Here is a 24,122-nt window from a genome sequence, read left to right as displayed (position 1 = left end):
TGACTGATATAGGTATCATGATAGTCATGTCAGTTTATATAAATTACATCTTCAGATACCACATGTCTACTGACTGATATAGGTATCATGATAGTCATGTCAGTTTATATAAATTACATCTTCAGATACCACATGTCTACTGACTGATATAGGTATCATGATAGTCATGTCAGTTTATATAAATTACATCTTCAGATACCACATGTCTACTGACTGATATAGGTATCATGATAGTCATGTCAGTTTATATAAATTACATCTTCAGATACCACATGTCTACTGACTGATATAGGTATCATGATAGTCATGTCAGTTTATATAAATTACATCTTCAGATACCACATGTCTACTGACTGATATAGGTATCATGATAGTCATGTCAGTTTATATAAATTACATCTTCAGATACCACATGTCTACTGACTGATATAGGTATCATGATAGTCATGTCAGTTTATATAAATTACATCTTCAGATACCACATGTCTACTGACTGATATAGGTATCATGATAGTCATGTCAGTTTATATAAATTACATCTTCAGATACCACATGTCTACTGACTGATATAGGTATCATGATAGTCATGTCAGTTTATATAAATTACATCTTCAGATACCACATGTCTACTGACTGATATAGGTATCATGATAGTCATGTCAGTTTATATAAATTACATCTTCAGATACCACATGTCTACTGACTGATATAGGTATCATGATAGTCATGTCAGTTTATATAAATTACATCTTCAGATACCACATGTCTACTGACTGATATAGGTATCATGATAGTCATGTCAGTTTATATAAATTACATCTTCAGATACCACATGTCTACTGACTGATATAGGTATCATGATAGTCATGTCAGTTTATATAAATTACATCTTCAGATACCACATGTCTACTGACTGATATAGGTATCATGATAGTCATGTCAGTTTATATAAATTACATCTTCAGATACCACATGTCTACTGACTGATATAGGTATCATGATAGTCATGTCAGTTTATATAAATTACATCTTCAGATACCACATGTCTACTGACTGATATAGGTATCATGATAGTCATGTCAGTTTATATAAATTACATCTTCAGATACCACATGTCTACTGACTGATATAGGTATCATGATAGTCATGTCAGTTTATATAAATTACATCTTCAGATACCACATGTCTACTGACTGATATAGGTATCATGATAGTCATGTCAGTTTATATAAATTACATCTTCAGATACCACATGTCTACTGACTGATATAGGTATCATGATAGTCATGTCAGTTTATATAAATTACATCTTCAGATACCACATGTCTACTGACTGATATAGGTATCATGATAGTCATGTCAGTTTATATAAATTACATCTTCAGATACCACATGTCTACTGACTGATATAGGTATCATGATAGTCATGTCAGTTTATATAAATTACATCTTCAGATACCACATGTCTACTGACTGATATAGGTATCATGATAGTCATGTCAGTTTATATAAATTACATCTTCAGATACCACATGTCTACTGACTGATATAGGTATCATGATAGTCATGTCAGTTTATATAAATTACATCTTCAGATACCACATGTCTACTGACTGATATAGGTATCATGATAGTCATGTCAGTTTATATAAATTACATCTTCAGATACCACATGTCTACTGACTGATATAGGTATCATGATAGTCATGTCAGTTTATATAAATTACATCTTCAGATACCACATGTCTACTGACTGATATAGGTATCATGATAGTCATGTCAGTTTATATAAATTACATCTTCAGATACCACATGTCTACTGACTGATATAGGTATCATGATAGTCATGTCAGTTTATATAAATTACATCTTCAGATACCACATGTCTACTGACTGATATAGGTATCATGATAGTCATGTCAGTTTATATAAATTACATCTTCAGATACCACATGTCTACTGACTGATATAGGTATCATGATAGTCATGTCAGTTTATATAAATTACATCTTCAGATACCACATGTCTACTGACTGATATAGGTATCATGATAGTCATGTCAGTTTATATAAATTACATCTTCAGATACCACATGTCTACTGACTGATATAGGTATCATGATAGTCACTGTGATATAGGTATCAGTTTATATAAATTACATCTTCAGATACCACATGTCTACTGACTGATATAGGTATCATGATAGTCATGTCAGTTTATATAAATTACATCTTCAGATACCACATGTCTACTGACTGATATAGGTATCATGATAGTCATGTCAGTTTATATAAATTACATCTTCAGATACCACATGTCTACTGACTGATATAGGTATCATGATAGTCATGTCAGTTTATATAAATTACATCTTCAGATACCACATGTCTACTGACTGATATAGGTATCATGATAGTCATGTCAGTTTATATAAATTACATCTTCAGATACCACATGTCTACTGACTGATATAGGTATCATGATAGTCATGTCAGTTTATATAAATTACATCTTCAGATACCACATGTCTACTGACTGATATAGGTATCATGATAGTCATGTCAGTTTATATAAATTACATCTTCAGATACCACATGTCTACTGACTGATATAGGTATCATGATAGTCATGTCAGTTTATATAAATTACATCTTCAGATACCACATGTCTACCTGATATAGGTATCATGATAGTCATGTCAGTTTATATAAATTACATCTTCAGACTGTCTACTGACTGATATAGGTATCATGATAGTCATGTCAGTTTATATAAATTACATCTTCAGATACCACATGTCTACTGACTGATATAGGTATCATGATAGTCATGTCAGTTTATATAAATTACATCTTCAGATACCACATGTCTACTGACTGATATAGGTATCATGATAGTCATGTCAGTTTATATAAATTACATCTTCAGATACCACATGTCTACTGACTGATATAGGTATCATGATAGTCATGTCAGTTTATATAAATTACATCTTCAGATACCACATGTCTACTGACTGATATAGGTATCATGATAGTCATGTCAGTTTATATAAATTACATCTTCAGATACCACATGTCTACTGACTGATATAGGTATCATGATAGTCATGTCAGTTTATATAAATTACATCTTCAGATACCACATGTCTACTGACTGATATAGGTATCATGATAGTCATGTCAGTTTATATAAATTACATCTTCAGATACCACATGTCTACTGACTGATATAGGTATCATGATAGTCATGTCAGTTTATATAAATTACATCTTCAGATACCACATGTCTACTGACTGATATAGGTATCATGATAGTCATGTCAGTTTATATAAATTACATCTTCAGATACCACATGTCTACTGACTGATATAGGTATCATGATAGTCATGTCAGTTTATATAAATTACATCTTCAGATACCACATGTCTACTGACTGATATAGGTATCATGATAGTCATGTCAGTTTATATAAATTACATCTTCAGATACCACATGTCTACTGACTGATATAGGTATCATGATAGTCATGTCAGTTTATATAAATTACATCTTCAGATACCACATGTCTACTGACTGATATAGGTATCATGATAGTCATGTCAGTTTATATAAATTACATCTTCAGATACCACATGTCTACTGACTGATATAGGTATCATGATAGTCATGTCAGTTTATATAAATTACATCTTCAGATACCACATGTCTACTGACTGATATAGGTATCATGATAGTCATGTCAGTTTATATAAATTACATCTTCAGATACCACATGTCTACTGACTGATATAGGTATCATGATAGTCATGTCAGTTTATATAAATTACATCTTCAGATACCACATGTCTACTGACTGATATAGGTATCATGATAGTCATGAGTTTATATAAATTACATCTTCAGTCACATGTCTACTGACTGATTATATAAAGTCATGTCAGTTTATATAAATTACATCTTCAGATACCACATGTCTACTGACTGATATAGGTATCATGATAGTCATGTCAGTTTATATAAATTACATCTTCAGATACCACATGTCTACTGACTGATATAGGTATCATGATAGTCATGTCAGTTTATATAAATTACATCTTCAGATACCACATGTCTACTGACTGATATAGGTATCATGATAGTCATGTCAGTTTATATAAATTACATCTTCAGATACCACATGTCTACTGACTGATATAGGTATCATGATAGTCATGTCAGTTTATATAAATTACATCTTCAGATACCACATGTCTACTGACTGATATAGGTATCATGATAGTCATGTCAGTTTATATAAATTACATCTTCAGATACCACATGTCTACTGACTGATATAGGTATCATGATAGTCATGTCAGTTTATATAAATTACATCTTCAGATACCACATGTCTACTGACTGATATAGGTATCATGATAGTCATGTCAGTTTATATAAATTACATCTTCAGATACCACATGTCTACTGACTGATATAGGTATCATGATAGTCATGTCAGTTTATATAAATTACATCTTCAGATACCACATGTCTACTGACTGATATAGGTATCATGATAGTCATGTCAGTTTATATAAATTACATCTTCAGATACCACATGTCTACTGACTGATATAGGTATCATGATAGTCATGTCAGTTTATATAAATTACATCTTCAGATACCACATGTCTACCATATAGGTATCATGTCTTTACATCTTCAGACTGATGACTGAGGTATCATGATAGTCATGTCAGTTTATATAAATTACATCTTCAGATACCACATGTCTACTGACTGATATAGGTATCATGATAGTCATGTCAGTTTATATAAATTACATCTTCAGATACCACATGTCTACTGACTGATATAGGTATCATGATAGTCATGTCAGTTTATATAAATTACATCTTCAGATACCACATGTCTACTGACTGATATAGGTATCATGATAGTCATGTCAGTTTATATAAATTACATCTTCAGATACCACATGTCTACTGACTGATATAGGTATCATGATAGTCATGTCAGTTTATATAAATTACATCTTCAGATACCACATGTCTACTGACTGATATAGGTATCATGATAGTCATGTCAGTTTATATAAATTACATCTTCAGATACCACATGTCTACTGACTGATATAGGTATCATGATAGTCATGTCAGTTTATATAAATTACATCTTCAGATACCACATGTCTACTGACTGATATAGGTATCATGATAGTCATGTCAGTTTATATAAATTACATCTTCAGATACCACATGTCTACTGACTGATATAGGTATCATGATAGTCATGTCAGTTTATATAAATTACATCTTCAGATACCACATGTCTACTGACTGATATAGGTATCATGATAGTCATGTCAGTTTATATAAATTACATCTTCAGATACCACATGTCTACTGACTGATATAGGTATCATGATAGTCATGTCAGTTTATATAAATTACATCTTCAGATACCACATGTCTACTGACTGATATAGGTATCATGATAGTCATGTCAGTTTATATAAATTACATCTTCAGATACCACATGTCTACTGACTGATCTAGGTATAGGTATCATGATAGTCATGTCAGTTTATATAAATTACATCTTCAGATACCACATGTCTACTGACTGATATAGGTATCATGATAGTCATGTCAGTTTATATAAATTACATCTTCAGATACCACATGTCTACTGACTGATATAGGTATCATGATAGTCATGTCAGTTTATATAAATTACATCTTCAGATACCACATGTCTACTGACTGATATAGGTATCATGATAGTCATGTCAGTTTATATAAATTACATCTTCAGATACCACATGTCTACTGACTGATATAGGTATCATGATAGTCATGTCAGTTTATATAAATTACATCTTCAGATACCACATGTCTACTGACTGATATAGGTATCATGATAGTCATGTCAGTTTATATAAATTACATCTTCAGATACCACATGTCTACTGACTGATATAGGTATCATGATAGTCATGTCAGTTTATATAAATTACATCTTCAGATACCACATGTCTACTGACTGATATAGGTATCATGATAGTCATGTCAGTTTATATAAATTACATCTTCAGATACCACATGTCTACTGACTGATATAGGTATCATGATAGTCATGTCAGTTTATATAAATTACATCTTCAGATACCACATGTCTACTGACTGATATAGGTATCATGATAGTCATGTCAGTTTATATAAATTACATCTTCAGATACCACATGTCTACTGACTGATATAGGTATCATGATAGTCATGTCAGTTTATATAAATTACATCTTCAGATACCACATGTCTACTGACTGATATAGGTATCATGATAGTCATGTCAGTTTATATAAATTACATCTTCAGATACCACATGTCTACTGACTGATATAGGTATCATGATAGTCATGTCAGTTTATATAAATTACATCTTCAGATACCACATGTCTACTGACTGATATAGGTATCATGATAGTCATGTCAGTTTATATAAATTACATCTTCAGATACCACATGTCTACTGACTGTAGGTATCATGATAGTCATGTCAGTTTATATAAATTACATCTTCAGATACCACATGTCTACTGACTGATATAGGTATCATGATAGTCATGTCAGTTTATATAAATTACATCTTCAGATACCACATGTCTACTGACTGATATAGGTATCATGATAGTCATGTCAGTTTATATAAATTACATCTTCAGATACCACATGTCTACTGACTGATATAGGTATCATGATAGTCATGTCAGTTTATATAAATTACATCTTCAGATACCACATGTCTACTGACTGATATAGGTATCATGATAGTCATGTCAGTTTATATAAATTACATCTTCAGATACCACATGTCTACTGACTGATATAGGTATCATGATAGTCATGTCAGTTTATATAAATTACATCTTCAGATACCACATGTCTACTGACTGATATAGGTATCATGATAGTCATGTCAGTTTATATAAATTACATCTTCAGATACCACATGTCTACTGACTGATATAGGTATCATGATAGTCATGTCAGTTTATATAAATTACATCTTCAGATACCACATGTCTACTGACTGATATAGGTATCATGATAGTCATGTCAGTTTATATAAATTACATCTTCAGATACCACATGTCTACTGACTGATATAGGTATCATGATAGTCATGTCAGTTTATATAAATTACATCTTCAGATACCACATGTCTACTGACTGATATAGGTATCATGATAGTCATGTCAGTTTATATAAATTACATCTTCAGATACCACATGTCTACTGACTGATATAGGTATCATGATAGTCATGTCAGTTTATATAAATTACATCTTCAGATACCACATGTCTACTGACTGATATAGGTATCATGATAGTCATGTCAGTTTATATAAATTACATCTTCAGATACCACATGTCTACTGACTGATATAGGTATCATGATAGTCATGTCAGTTTATATAAATTACATCTTCAGATACCACATGTCTACTGACTGATATAGGTATCATGATAGTCATGTCAGTTTATATAAATTACATCTTCAGATACCACATGTCTACTGACTGATATAGGTATCATGATAGTCATGTCAGTTTATATAAATTACATCTTCAGATACCACATGTCTACTGACTGATATAGGTATCATGATAGTCATGTCAGTTTATATAAATTACATCTTCAGATACCACATGTCTACTGACTGATATAGGTATCATGATAGTCATGTCAGTTTATATAAATTACATCTTCAGATACCACATGTCTACTGACTGATATAGGTATCATGATAGTCATGTCAGTTTATATAAATTACATCTTCAGATACCACATGTCTACTGACTGATACAGGTATCATGATAGTCATGTCAGTTTATATAAATTACATCTTCAGATACCACATGTCTACTGACTGATATAGGTATCATGATAGTCATGTCAGTTTATATAAATTACATCTTCAGATACCACATGTCTACTGACTGATATAGGTATCATGATAGTCATGTCAGTTTATATAAATTACATCTTCAGATACCACATGTCTACTGACTGATATAGGTATCATGATAGTCATGTCAGTTTATATAAATTACATCTTCAGATACCACATGTCTACTGACTGATATAGGTATCATGATAGTCATGTCAGTTTATATAAATTACATCTTCAGATACCACATGTCTACTGACTGATATAGGTATCATGATAGTCATGTCAGTTTATATAAATTACATCTTCAGATACCACATGTCTACTGACTGATATAGGTATCATGATAGTCATGTCAGTTTATATAAATTACATCTTCAGATACCACATGTCTACTGACTGATATAGGTATCATGATAGTCATGTCAGTTTATATAAATTACATCTTCAGATACCACATGTCTACTGACTGATATAGGTATCATGATAGTCATGTCAGTTTATATAAATTACATCTTCAGATACCACATGTCTACTGACTGATATAGGTATCATGATAGTCATGTCAGTTTATATAAATTACATCTTCAGATACCACATGTCTACTGACTGATATAGGTATCATGATAGTCATGTCAGTTTATATAAATTACATCTTCAGATACCACATGTCTACTGACTGATATAGGTATCATGATAGTCATGTCAGTTTATATAAATTACATCTTCAGATACCACATGTCTACTGACTGATATAGGTATCATGATAGTCATGTCAGTTTATATAAATTACATCTTCAGATACCACATGTCTACTGACTGATATAGGTATCATGATAGTCATGTCAGTTTATATAAATTACATCTTCAGATACCACATGTCTACTGACTGATATAGGTATCATGATAGTCATGTCAGTTTATATAAATTACATCTTCAGATACCACATGTCTACTGACTGATATAGGTATCATGATAGTCATGTCAGTTTATATAAATTACATCTTCAGATACCACATGTCTACTGACTGATATAGGTATCATGATAGTCATGTCAGTTTATATAAATTACATCTTCAGATACCACATGTCTACTGACTGATACAGGTATCATGATAGTCATGTCAGTTTATATAAATTACATCTTCAGATACCACATGTCTACTGACTGATATAGGTATCATGATAGTCATGTCAGTTTATATAAATTACATCTTCAGATACCACATGTCTACTGACTGATACCACATAGGTATCATGATAGTCATGTCAGTTTATATAAATTACATCTTCAGATACCACATGTCTACTGACTGATATAGGTATCATGATAGTCATGTCAGTTTATATAAATTACATCTTCAGATACCACATGTCTACTGACTGATATAGGTATCATGATAGTCATGTCAGTTTATATAAATTACATCTTCAGATACCACATGTCTACTGACTGATATAGGTATCATGATAGTCATGTCAGTTTATATAAATTACATCTTCAGATACCACATGTCTACTGACTGATATAGGTATCATGATAGTCATGTCAGTTTATATAAATTACATCTTCAGATACCACATGTCTACTGACTGATATAGGTATCATGATAGTCATGTCAGTTTATATAAATTACATCTTCAGATACCACATGTCTACTGACTGATATAGGTATCATGATAGTCATGTCAGTTTATATAAATTACATCTTCAGATACCACATGTCTACTGACTGATATAGGTATCATGATAGTCATGTCAGTTTATATAAATTACATCTTCAGATACCACATGTCTACTGACTGATATAGGTATCATGATAGTCATGTCAGTTTATATAAATTACATCTTCAGATACCACATGTCTACTGACTGATATAGGTATCATGATAGTCATGTCAGTTTATATAAATTACATCTTCAGATACCACATGTCTACTGACTGATAGATAGGTATCATGATAGTCATGTCAGTTTATATAAATTACATCTTCAGATACCACATGTCTACTGACTGATCTAGGTATCATGATAGTCATGTCAGTTTATATAAATTACATCTTCAGATACCACATGTCTACTGACTGATACTGAGGTATCATGATAGTCATGTCAGTTTATATAAATTACATCTTCAGATACCACATGTCTACTGACTGATATAGGTATCATGATAGTCATGTCAGTTTATATAAATTACATCTTCAGATACCACATGTCTACTGACTGATATAGGTATCATGATAGTCATGTCAGTTTATATAAATTACATCTTCAGATACCACATGTCTACTGACTGATATAGGTATCATGATAGTCATGTCAGTTTATATAAATTACATCTTCAGATACCACATGTCTACTGACTGATATAGGTATCATGATAGTCATGTCAGTTTATATAAATTACATCTTCAGATACCACATGTCTACTGACTGATATAGGTATCATGATAGTCATGTCAGTTTATATAAATTACATCTTCAGATACCACATGTCTACTGACTGATATAGGTATCATGATAGTCATGTCAGTTTATATAAATTACATCTTCAGATACCACATGTCTACTGACTGATATAGGTATCATGATAGTCATGTCAGTTTATATAAATTACATCTTCAGATACCACATGTCTACTGACTGATATAGGTATCATGATAGTCATGTCAGTTTATATAAATTACATCTTCAGATACCACATGTCTACTGACTGATATAGGTATCATGATAGTCATGTCAGTTTATATAAATTACATCTTCAGATACCACATGTCTACTGACTGATATAGGTATCATGACAGGTATCATGATAGTCATGTCAGTTTATATAAATTACATCTTCAGATACCACATGTCTACTGACTGATATAGGTATCATGATAGTCATGTCAGTTTATATAAATTACATCTTCAGATACCACATGTCTACTGACTGATATAGGTATCATGATAGTCATGTCAGTTTATATAAATTACATCTTCAGATACCACATGTCTACTGACTGATCTAGGTATCATGATAGTCATGTCAGTTTATATAAATTACATCTTCAGATACCACATGTCTACTGACTGATATAGGTATCATGATAGTCATGTCAGTTTATATAAATTACATCTTCAGATACCACATGTCTACTGACTGATATAGGTATCATGATAGTCATGTCAGTTTATATAAATTACATCTTCAGATACCACATGTCTACTGACTGATATAGGTATCATGATAGTCATGTCAGTTTATATAAATTACATCTTCAGATACCACATGTCTACTGACTGATATAGGTATCATGATAGTCATGTCAGTTTATATAAATTACATCTTCAGATACCACATGTCTACTGACTGATCTAGGTATCATGATAGTCATGTCAGTTTATATAAATTACATCTTCAGATACCACATGTCTACTGACTGATATAGGTATCATGACAGTCATGTCAGTTTATATAAATTACATCTTCAGATACCACATGTCTACTGACTGATATAGGTATCATGATAGTCATGTCAGTTTATATAAATTACATCTTCAGATACCACATGTCTACTGACTGATAAAGGTATCATGATAGTCATGTCAGTTTATATAAATTACATCTTCAGATACCACATGTCTACTGACTGATAAAGGTATCATGATAGTCATGTCAGTTTATATAAATTACATCTTCAGATACCACATGTCTACTGACTGTTCTAGGTATCATGATAGTCATGTCAGTTTATATAAATTACATCTTCAGATACCACATGTCTACTGACTGATATAGGTATCATGATAGTCATGTCAGTTTATATAAATTACATCTTCAGATACCACATGTCTACTGACTGATATAGGTATCATGATAGTCATGTCAGTTTATATAAATTACATCTTCAGATACCACATGTCTACTGACTGATATAGGTATGATAGTCATGTCAGTTTATATAAATTACATCTTCAGATACCACATGTCTACTGACTGATATAGGTATCATGACAGTCATGTCAGTTTATATAAATTACATCTTCAGATACCACATGTCTACTGACTGATCTAGGTATCATGATAGTCATGTCAGTTTATAAAAATTACATCTTCAGATACCACATGTCTACTGACTGATAAAGGTATCATGATAGTCATGTCAGTTTATATAAATTACATCTTCAGATACCACATGTCTACTGACTGATATAGGTATCATGATAGTCATGTCAGTTTATATAAATTACATCTTCAGATACCACATGTCTACTGACTGATATAGGTATGATAGTCATGTCAGTTTATATAAATTACATCTTCAGATACCACATGTCTACTGACTGATATAGGTATCATGACAGTCATGTCAGTTTATATAAATTACATCTTCAGATACCACATGTCTACTGACTGATATAGGTATCATGACAGTCATGTCAGTTTATATAAATTACATCTTCAGATACCACATGTCTACTGACTGATATAGGTATCATGATAGTCATGTCAGTTTATATGAATTACATCTTCAGATACCACATGTCTACTGACTGATAAAGGTATCATGATAGTCATGTCAGTTTATAAAAATTACATCTTCAGATACCACATGTCTACTGACTGATAAAGGTATCATGATAGTCATGTCAGTTTATAAAAATTACATCTTCAGATACCACATGTCTACTGACTGTTCTAGGTATCATGATAGTCATGTCAGTTTATATAAATTACATCTTCAGATACCACATGTCTACTGACTGATATAGGTATCATGATAGTCATGTCAGTTTATATAAATTACATCTTCAGATACCACATGTCTACTGACTGATATAGGTATCATGATAGTCATGTCAGTTTATATAAATTACATCTTCAGATACCACATGTCTACTGACTGATATAGGTATGATAGTCATGTCAGTTTATATTAATTACATCTTCAGATACCACAAGTCTACTGACTGATATAGGTATCATGATAGTCATGTCAGTTTATATAAATTACATCTTCAGATACCACATGTCTACTGACTGATCTAGGTATCATGACAGTCATGTCAGTTTATATAAATTACATCTTCAGATACCACATGTCTACTGACTGATATAGGTATCATGATAGTCATGTCAGTTTATATGAATTACATCTTCAGATACCACATGTCTACTGACTGATAAAGGTATCATGATAGTCATGTCAGTTTATAAAAATTACATCTTCAGATACCACATGTCTACTGACTGATAAAGGTATCATGATAGTCATGTCAGTTTATAAAAATTACATCTTCAGATACCACATGTCTACTGACTGTTCTAGGTATCATGATAGTCATGTCAGTTTATATAAATTACATCTTCAGATACCACATGTCTACTGACTGATATAGGTATCATGATAGTCATGTCAGTTTATATAAATTACATCTTCAGATACCACATGTCTACTGACTGATATAGGTATCATGATAGTCATGTCAGTTTATATAAATTACATCTTCAGATACCACATGTCTACTGACTGATATAGGTATGATAGTCATGTCAGTTTATATTAATTACATCTTCAGATACCACAAGTCTACTGACTGATATAGGTATCATGATAGTCATGTCAGTTTATATAAATTACATCTTCAGATACCACATGTCTACTGACTGATCTAGGTATCATGACAGTCATGTCAGTTTATATAAATTACATCTTCAGATACCACATGTCTACTGACTGATATAGGTATCATGATAGTCATGTCAGTTTATATAAATTACATCTTCAGATACCACATGTCTACTGACTGATATAGGTATCATGATAGTCATGTCAGTTTATATAAATTACATCTTCAGATACCACATGTCTACTGACTGATATAGGTATCATGATAGTCATGTCAGTTTATATAAATTACATCTTCAGATAATACTACATGTCTACTGACTGATACAGGTATCATGATAGTCATGTCAGTTTATATAAATTACATCTTCAGATACCACATGTCTACTGACTGTTCTAGGTATCATGATAGTCATGTCAGTTTATATAAATTACATCTTCAGATAATACCACATGTCTACTGACTGATACAGGTATCATGATAGTCACGTCAGTTTATATAAATTACATCTTCAGATACCACATGTCTACTGACTGATCTAGGTATCATGATAGTCATGTCAGTTTATATAAATTACATCTTCAGATACCACATGTCTACTGACTGATCTAGGTATCATGACAGTCATGTCAGTTTATATAAATTACATCTTCAGATACCACATGTCTACTGACTGATATAGGTATCATGATAGTCATGTCAGTTTATATAAATTACATCTTCAGATACCACATGTCTACTGACTGATATAGGTATCATGATAGTCATGTCAGTTTATATAAATTACATCTTCAGATACCACATGTCTACTGACTGATATAGGTATCATGATAGTCATGTCAGTTTATATAAATTACATCTTCAGATACCACATGTCTACTGACTGATATAGGTATCATGATAGTCATGTCAGTTTATATAAATTACATCTTCAGATACCACATGTCTACTGACTGATATAGGTATCATGATAGTCATGTCAGTTTATATAAATTACATCTTCAGATACCACATGTCTACTGACTGATATAGGTATCATGATAGTCATGTCAGTTTATATAAATTACATCTTCAGATACCACATGTCTACTGACTGATATAGGTATCATGATAGTCATGTCAGTTTATATAAATTACATCTTCAGATACCACATGTCTACTGACTGATATAGGTATCATGATAGTCATGTCAGTTTATATAAATTACATCTTCAGATAATACCACATGTCTACTGACTGATACAGGTATCATGATAGTCATGTCAGTTTATATAAATTACATCTTCAGATACCACATGTCTACTGACTGTTCTAGGTATCATGATAGTCATGTCAGTTTATATAAATTACATCTTCAGATAATACCACATGTCTACTGACTGATACAGGTATCATGATAGTCATGTCAGTTTATATAAATTACATCTTCAGATACCACATGTCTACTGACTGATCTAGATATCATGATAGTCATGTCAGTTTATATAAATTACATCTTCAGATACCACATGTCTACTGACTGATCTAGGTATCATGACAGTCATGTCAGTTTATATAAATTACATCTTCAGATACCACATGTCTACTGACTGATATAGGTATCATGACAGTCATGTCAGTTTATATAAATTACATCTTCAGATACCACATGTCTACTGACTGATATAGGTATCATGATAGTCATGTCAGTTTATATAAATTACATCTTCAGATACCACATGTCTACTGACTGATCTAGGTATCATGACAGTCATGTCAGTTTATATAAATTACATCTTCAGATACCACATGTCTACTGACTGATATAGGTATCATGATAGTCATGTCAGTTTATATAAATTACATCTTCAGATACCACATGTCTACTGACTGATATAGGTATCATGATAGTCATGTCAGTTTATATAAATTACATCTTCAGATACCACATGTCTACTGACTGATCTAGGTATCATGACAGTCATGTCAGTTTATATAAATTACATCTTCAGATACCACATGTCTACTGACTGATATAGGTATCATGACAGTCATGTCAGTTTATATAAATTACATCTTCAGATACCACATGTCTACTGACTGATATAGGTATCATGATAGTCATGTCAGTTTATATAAATTACATCTTCAGATACCACATGTCTACTGACTGATAAAGGTATCATGATAGTCATGTCAGTTTATAAAAATTACATCTTCAGATACCACATGGCTACTGACTGTTCTAGGTATCATGATAGTCATGTCAGTTTATATAAATTACTTCTTCAGATACCACATGTCTACTGACTGATATAGGTATCATGATAGTCATGTCAGTTTATATAAATTACATCTTCAGATACCACATGTCTACTGACTGATATAGGTATCATGATAGTCATGTCAGTTTATATAAATTACATCTTCAGATACCACATGTCTACTGACTGATATAGGTATGATAGTCATGTCAGTTTATATAAATTACATCTTCAGATACCACAAGTCTACTGACTGATATAGGTATCATGATAGTCATGTCAGTTTATATAAATTACATCTTCAGATACCACATGTCTACTGACTGATCTAGGTATCATGACAGTCATGTCAGTTTATATAAATTACATCTTCAGATACCACATGTCTACTGACTGATATAGGTATCATGATAGTCATGTCAGTTTATATAAATTACATCTTCAGATACCACATGTCTACTGACTGATATAGGTATCATGATAGTCATGTCAGTTTATATAAATTACATCTTCAGATAATACCACATGTCTACTGACTGATACAGGTATCATGATAGTCATGTCAGTTTATATAAATTACATCTTCAGATACCACATGTCTACTGACTGATATAGGTATCATGATAGTCATGTCAGGTTATATAAATTACATCTTCAGATACCACATGTCTACTGACTGATATAGGTATCATGAGAGTCATGTCAGTTTATATAAATTACATCTTCAGATACCACATGTGTACTGACTGATATAGGTATCATGATAGTCATGTCAGTTTATATAAATTACATCTTCAGATACCACATGTCTACTGACTGTTCTAGGTATCATGATAGTCATGTCAGTTTCTATGACTCAACAATAAAAGCTAGATTATTATCGTGGTGTGCCATGTTCAGGTCATCCTGTTGAGTTTACTGATGACTTGCTGCTGGCTGCACTTGATGAAGATTGTGCTGTTATAGTTGAAGAATTAGCACAAAAGTTTAATTCAACCCATTAACAGTTCATCGTCATCTGCTACAGCTTGGAAAGGTGTCAAAATTTGGAAAATGGGTTCCCCATGATTTGACAGAAGCCAACCTTAGAACAAGAGTGAACATTTGCACTTATCTGCACTCTTATAAACATAACTCACCTTTTTTGGACAGGTTAGTGACTGAAGATTAAAAATGGATATATTATAAAAATGTTAAGCACCACAGACAATAGCTTAGTACAGGTAAACTGGCTAAGACACAGTCCGAAAAGGACCTCCACCCTAGGGAAATCTTTTTAACATTTGCTGGGGTATTGTTAGTGTGATCCACTTTGAGTTGCTGACACTCAATGTAACAATTACATCAGACTTTTACTGTCAACAGTTGGAGCACTTAAATGTTGCACTGAAAGAAAAGAGGCCTGCTTTGATCTATTGTAAAGGTGTTGTGTTACACCTGGATAATGCACAACCCCATACAGCAATGATCACATCTGCAAAGACTGAAGAGCTAGACTGGGAAAAACTTCCACATCCTCCTTATTCTGCAGACCTTGCCCCATCTGATTATCATCTATTCCGAAGTTTGCAGAACTATCTTGATGGAAATGAGCTTGGAACACATGAAGATGTCAAAATACCCTCTCTAGATTTTTTCCTCCAAAACCCAAGAATTTTATAGATGTGACATTCAGAAGCTTGTGAACTGTTGGTTGGAAGTAATTAATAATAATGGAACATACATTATTGATTAAATAATATTAAAAGTGTTTGAAATCCTTTCTTTTTTTCTGAACTTAAAATCAAACATTACTTAATGGATGACCTGATATTATCAACACCTGGAGTGCAAGACATACTCAAGTTGAGGGGTTAGTATGAGCTGAGAATTTGTCTCTAATATATAAAATGAAACTTGTTGATTTAGGTAATTAGGAAGCTTTTATTGTGACATAATACTGTGATGTGTGTTTTGTTTTTGCTCATTTTCATCTTACATAAAAAATACTTTTTGCCAGCAATCAGAACATAGAAACAAAACTGATAATGAATTATAACTTGATATTTCCTGTTTGATATAACTGTATAGATTGTGTTCTTCAAACTCTACAACAGTTTATCGAATATAAACATTGATGACGTTCATGGAACAAATGTTTTTCACAATTGATTATTTTCAAAATTAGTTTACACTTTCCTTCATGCTCACAATTTTATGGTCTGTTTGTTGAAGCTTTGTTGTCTAAATCACCATGGTTATCTGGGCACTAAAACATAATTAGATAAAGATTCAGAGAGAGAGGTTTCAAATAAATATATAATTGTCATGTAGCAAAAAGCAAATCAATAAAATTAATTAATATAAACAGTGTCATAAATATTAATATAAACACACAATGAACAGTGTCATAAATATTAATATAAACACAATAAACAGTGTCATAAATATTAATATAAACATACAATAAACAGTGTTATAAATATAAACATACAATGAACAGTGTTATTAATATAAACACACAATGAACAGTGTTTAGGAAGTTAAAAACTTTCAATTTGTAGAGAATGAAATACATCTAGGAATGAGTTTGAATATCTATTGATAGTTGAACCTTCATTCATTATATGTAAACTTTCTTTTATCATAAGTTTGTTATCATAACATCCATAAGTTATTACCAAGAAATCTTCTTGAGAAATTGGGATATGATGATCACGTTTCATTGTAGTATATATAGGAAAGTTAAGTGTAGTTAGAATATTAACTACAGTTCTGTTATAAACTTTCATGTGTTTCAAGATATGTATTAATAAGTTATGGAAAGTCTTGTCTACATAGAGAGTCTTACAGTTACCATATCAGTTGTTAATGATAAATAGGATTTCAGGTTATATCAACATATATTTGTTAGAAATAACTCAGTCTTTTATAAGATCAAATTAAATATCACAGAACTTTATCACTTTATTTGTTGATGTAGTTTATAAGTTTTATAACATTGTGCTAACACTACACTTAAAATTATAAAGTGTGAAGTCTCTACTGTGTATTAAAAGTCATGTCAACAACTTGCTGTTTTTTTCAATTATTACAAATAATCTATTATTAACATGAATGTATATGGAACTGATAGCCACACACATTTTTGTATGTGTGTGTGTGTTTATTATAAACAAATAAAGCGCAACTTTATCAAAATTTTCATGTCCAGTCAACACCAGGAGTTTAATGTTTTTCATTCAACTGCTAGATACAAAATCTTGCAGGTTCACAATGTTTGATTGCTAGTTACTACTTCTACCACTAGGATACAAATGATAAATAAAACAAAGTCGAAGCAACGACCTTATAATCCTGGATAGTAAATCATTAGATCTTGTGGCAAATAAATACTCAGCTGATTTTCATTGAAACAAATAGTATATAGTAATATAAATAGTAATGTCTATCAAGTTATCTATTGTTAAATTTTTATAATTGATGAGCCTTTGTTGTGAAAAATAGGTTCTGTACCCAGCTGTTTGACTGTTAAATGTGATAGATCTTTGTTGTGAAAAGTCGGTTGTCTGCTTGGTTTTCCTACCAAGCTATTTACTGTTGTATTTCACATATATGATAGATATTTGCTGTGTAAAATAGTTTTTTTCTACAAAGTTATTTCTACAATTTTATATATTCAGTAGATCCTTGTGGTTGTACCATGTTATTGATTGGTTTTCCTACCCTTAATAGCTAATTATGAACAGTGATTTATACAGATCTTTTTCTAATGTGGTGATTTTAGCCACAGCATAGTAGCTCACAGAATGACTTTTGAGATTTTTGTTTGTTTGGTCAAGTACAAAATTTTAGCTTATAACTCCAGCATCTATTGTTCAATACGAGATATAAATACAGTATTGGTTTCAGAAGGACAAACCCTTTCAATTGGTATATTTGACCATGTCCAACATCATGTAGATTAATGTATTCTAATCCTGCATGATGAGTTATAAAATTGAACTGAGTGAGTATACGTGTTACATGCTTGATATTACTGGGGCACAAAAATATAGTTAATAGAAATGGGAAAAAATGGTCTCTTAGATTAATTTACTTTAATCCCGTCTAAACATATTTCAAGTGCTATTGAGGATACCCTCTTGTTATTGGTTACTAAAGTTTACTTATCTGTAGTAAAAACAGTAATATTTAAAGTTAGAACCTTCATAAAACATTTGTTGAAATCACTGATAGCGTATTTGATGTACTTTCAACTGTTCATTTTATTTATTCAGGTCACATGGAGATGACAAGTATTATCAAAGAATTTTGTTATGTGGACTGTATTCAGCCACTGACTGGCCAGAAACAGGAGAAAAATGTATTAATTTTGAGATGGAAGAAGATGTGTAACTTACAAGTTAAAATGTATTAATTTTGAGATGGAAGAAGGTGTGTAACTTACAAGTTAAAATGTATTAATTTTGAGATGGAAGAAGGTGTGTAACTTACAAGTTAAAATGTATTAATTTTGAGATGGAAGAAGATGTGTAACTTACAATTTAAAATGTATTAGTTTTGAGATGGAAGAAGGTGTGTAACTTACAAGTTAAAATGTATTAATTTTGAGATGGAAGAAGGTGTGTAACTTACAAGTTAAAATGTATTAATTTTGAGATGGAAGAAGGTGTGTAACTTACAAGTTAAAATGTATTAATTTTGAGATGGAAGAAGGTGTGTAACTTACAAGTTAAAATGTATTAATTTTGAGATGGAAGAAGATGTGTAACTTACAATTTAAAATGTATTAGTTTTGAGATGGAAGAAGGTGTGTAACTTACAAGTTAAAATGTATTAATTTTGAGATGGAAGAAGGTGTGTAACTTACAAGTTAAAATGTATTAATTTTGAGATGGAAGAAGATGTGTAACTTACAATTTAAAATGTATTAGTTTTGAGATGGAAGAAGGTGTGTAACTTACAAGTTAAAATGTATTAATTTTGAGATGGAAGAAGGTGTGTAACTTACAAGTTAAAATGTATTAATTTTGAGATGGAAGAAGATGTGTAATTTACAAGTTAAAATGTATTAATTTTGAGATGGAAGAAGGTGTGTAACTTGCAAGTTAAAATGTATTAATTTTGAGATGGAAGAAGATGTGTAACTTACAATCAATAATATTGATCTTATGTATAAATTATAACTTTTTCATTAGGCTCTTGATATACAATAGTCTTTCTAACATGACTCACTGGTTTTTCCTAACTCGGTACCAGTTTTTTATTAAGCTATTTTTAAGATGTTAATATTATTAAATGTCAGTCTTGTCAACTTATTCAATAACAGTTTTATTAAAAAGTCAGTTATTCTGTCTTCTAAAGTAAGTAATTACTTTATTGTCAGTCCTGTTATCTAGCTCAGTATCAGGTTTATTTTGATTTTTATGGGGTAAATGCTAATAATGCATGATTATAATTAATTATACTTACCATAAGACATTAGTGATAGATTTGTTACATGTTTCCACTTCACAATAACAGCACTTAGAGGTCATGGGGGCAGCTCTTGCAGGGCAGAAATTTGATGAACTGACTTGTTAGAAATGTGGCATCCTATGACAGTGCCATGTTGAAAGTCACTGAGCTCTTCAGAATGACCCATTGTACTACCAGTGTTTGTCTATGGAGAATGTATGGCTGTGTGCTTGAATTTATGCACCTGTTAGCAATGTGTGTGGCTGAAATAGCAACACCCATTAATTAGAAGGGGTGTCCACATACTTTTGGCCATGTAGTGTATTTGAGATTTAGATAAGTTTCATAAACTGAGAAGTTGTCTGCAAATGAATGATATCTTAAAATACCAGAGAAAGGTATAAAACCTGGTTAAAGATTATTTAACAAGTTAATCACACATACCTTTACTGGTTGTAATATTTATTTGAATTCTATAACTAATTTTAGATAAAACAAATGCCATGGTTTTGGGTTGTTTTTTTTTCAGCTTTATTAACATGCCCATAATTTTTAAGGGGATTTAAAACAATCCTTGACATCCATATGAGGGTCACTGTCTAATTTAATGTCTAAATACAACACCATCAGTTTGGTGTTTTATGAATATAGAAACTTTTACTTTGTCACTGAGAATTCTGAGACTTTAAAATACCAATGTCATGAAAAATATTTATTATGATCAAGATCATATGACAATGAGTAGTTTGTAAATAATAAACAATGTAAAATTACAGTATTTTAATGTTTATATCCAGATATAGATTAGTGGTAAAACTGAAGTAACAATATATCCATGAAGTTGAACATTATCATCTAATTTCAGAAAATCATTTACCTTTATCTTAACATGTGTGTGAACAGATTCATGTGATTAAACCATGGACAAAAGATCTGTAACTGAGAAATGTTTAGAGAAAGCATAAATGGGAGAATCATTGCGGAACATGATTAAAAATGTAATAAATTCATGGAAAATTTCTTCATATCCATATAAATTGAAACCACCTCCTTACAATATTTATAAAAAAAATGCATGTATATCTTAAACCCAATCTCTTCCTTTTGTCCACTTTGAGACATTCAAAGTTTCCTTTTCACATGAAAGTAGCAAAGTCAGTACTGTCTAATTATTAAACTGAAATTTAAACACTAACATTAAATTATATCTTAATCCAACTTCTAATAGTTAACAAAGTCCTTTGGATTCTTATTTGTTCATTATGTAGTTTATTTTATCCTACTTCTTGAGACCTGTAACAAGTTGATAATAACCTTCTTGGTACTGTACAACTAAGTGTATAAACTATGTGGACAAAACATAGTTCTTCAGAGATATAGTATTACAGAGAGGTTATGCAGTCATTGTTGCTTGTTTAAATGCCAGAACAATTCTCCAAGATGGTAAGAAAAACAAGATCACATTGGGTTAGCATTGATATAGCATGTTGCCTATAGAGATGTGTAATAATTGTTTCTGGATTCTTTACACAACCTTATAAATACATGTTGACTTCTGATAGTGTTGATTTATGTAGTTGTAAACATGTTTTGGTAAATTTTCATATACATTCACATCGTGTTTCGTCATTTTTATTATCCTTCATATTTTCAAGATATTCATCATAATTGTCATTATTAGGTAAGCTTTATTTTTATACAATGATCCAATATGTGTGTATAGTCTTCATTAAGTTTACAGAATAAAAAGTGATTTATTATATGATGTAACATATAATTTTTTAAACTAGTATTGAAATATCCGAACATCTCTGTACTATACATGGATCTGTAAAGTTATTAAATCATAACTTTTTTAAACTAGTATTGAAATATCCGAACATCTCTGTACTATACATGGATCTGTAAAGTTATTAAATCATAACTTTTGTAAACTAGTATTGAAATATCCGAACATCTCTGTACTATACATGGATCTGTAAAGTTATTAAATCATAACTTTTGTAAACTAGTATTGAAATATCCGAACATCTCTGTACTATACATGGATCTGTAAAGTTATTAAATCATAACTTTTGTAAACAAGTATTGAAATATCCGAACATCTCTGTACTATACATGGATCTGTAAAGTTATTAAATCATAACTTTGTAAACAAGTATTGAAATATCCGAACATCTCTGTACTATACATGGATCTGTAAAGTTATTAAATCATAACTTTTGTAAACTAGTATTGAAATATCCGAACATCTCTGTACTATACATGGATCTGTAAAGTTATTAAATCATAACTTTTGTAAACTAGTATTGAAATATCCGAACATCTCTGTACTATACATGGATCTGTAAAGTTATTAAATCATAACTTTTGTAAACAAGTATTGAAATATCCGAACATCTCTGTACTATACATGGATCTGTAAAGTTATTAAATCATAACTTTTGTAAACTAGTATTGAAATATCCGAACATCTCTGTACTATACATGGATCTGTAAAGTTATTAAATCATAACTTTTGTAAACAAGTATTGAAATATCCGAACATCTCTGTACTATACATGGATCTGTAAAGTTATTAAATCATAACTTTTGTAAACTAGTATTGAAATATCCAACATCTCTGTACTATACATGGATCTGTAAAGTTATTAAATCATAACTTTTGTAAACAAGTATTGAAATATCCGAACATCTCTGTACTATACATGGATCTGTAAAGTTATTAAATCATAACTTTTGTAAACAAGTATTGAAATATCCGAACATCTCTGTACTATACATGGATCTGTAAAGTTATTAAATCATAACTTTTGTAAACTAGTATTGAAATATCCGAACATCTCTGTACTATACATGG

General features: G+C 31.0%; 1 long non-coding RNA gene across 1 annotated transcript; it reads left to right on the top strand.

Moving 5' to 3' along the window:
- The first annotated feature begins 16,433 nt into the window (after positions 1–16,433).
- LOC143226859 (uncharacterized) lies at positions 16,434–23,123 on the top strand. Its single transcript, XR_013014789.1, has 2 exons — positions 16,434–17,675; positions 20,083–23,123. It is a non-coding gene; the product is annotated as an uncharacterized LOC143226859 (long non-coding RNA).
- The last annotated feature ends 999 nt before the right edge of the window (positions 23,124–24,122 follow it).

The sequence above is a fragment of the Tachypleus tridentatus genome, chromosome 9 (genome assembly GCF_004210375.1).
Source record: "Tachypleus tridentatus isolate NWPU-2018 chromosome 9, ASM421037v1, whole genome shotgun sequence".
Classification (NCBI taxonomy): domain Eukaryota; kingdom Metazoa; phylum Arthropoda; class Merostomata; order Xiphosura; family Limulidae; genus Tachypleus; species Tachypleus tridentatus.
Note: the sequence above shows the minus strand (reverse complement) of the source record. Positions and strands in the feature narration are given on the sequence as shown.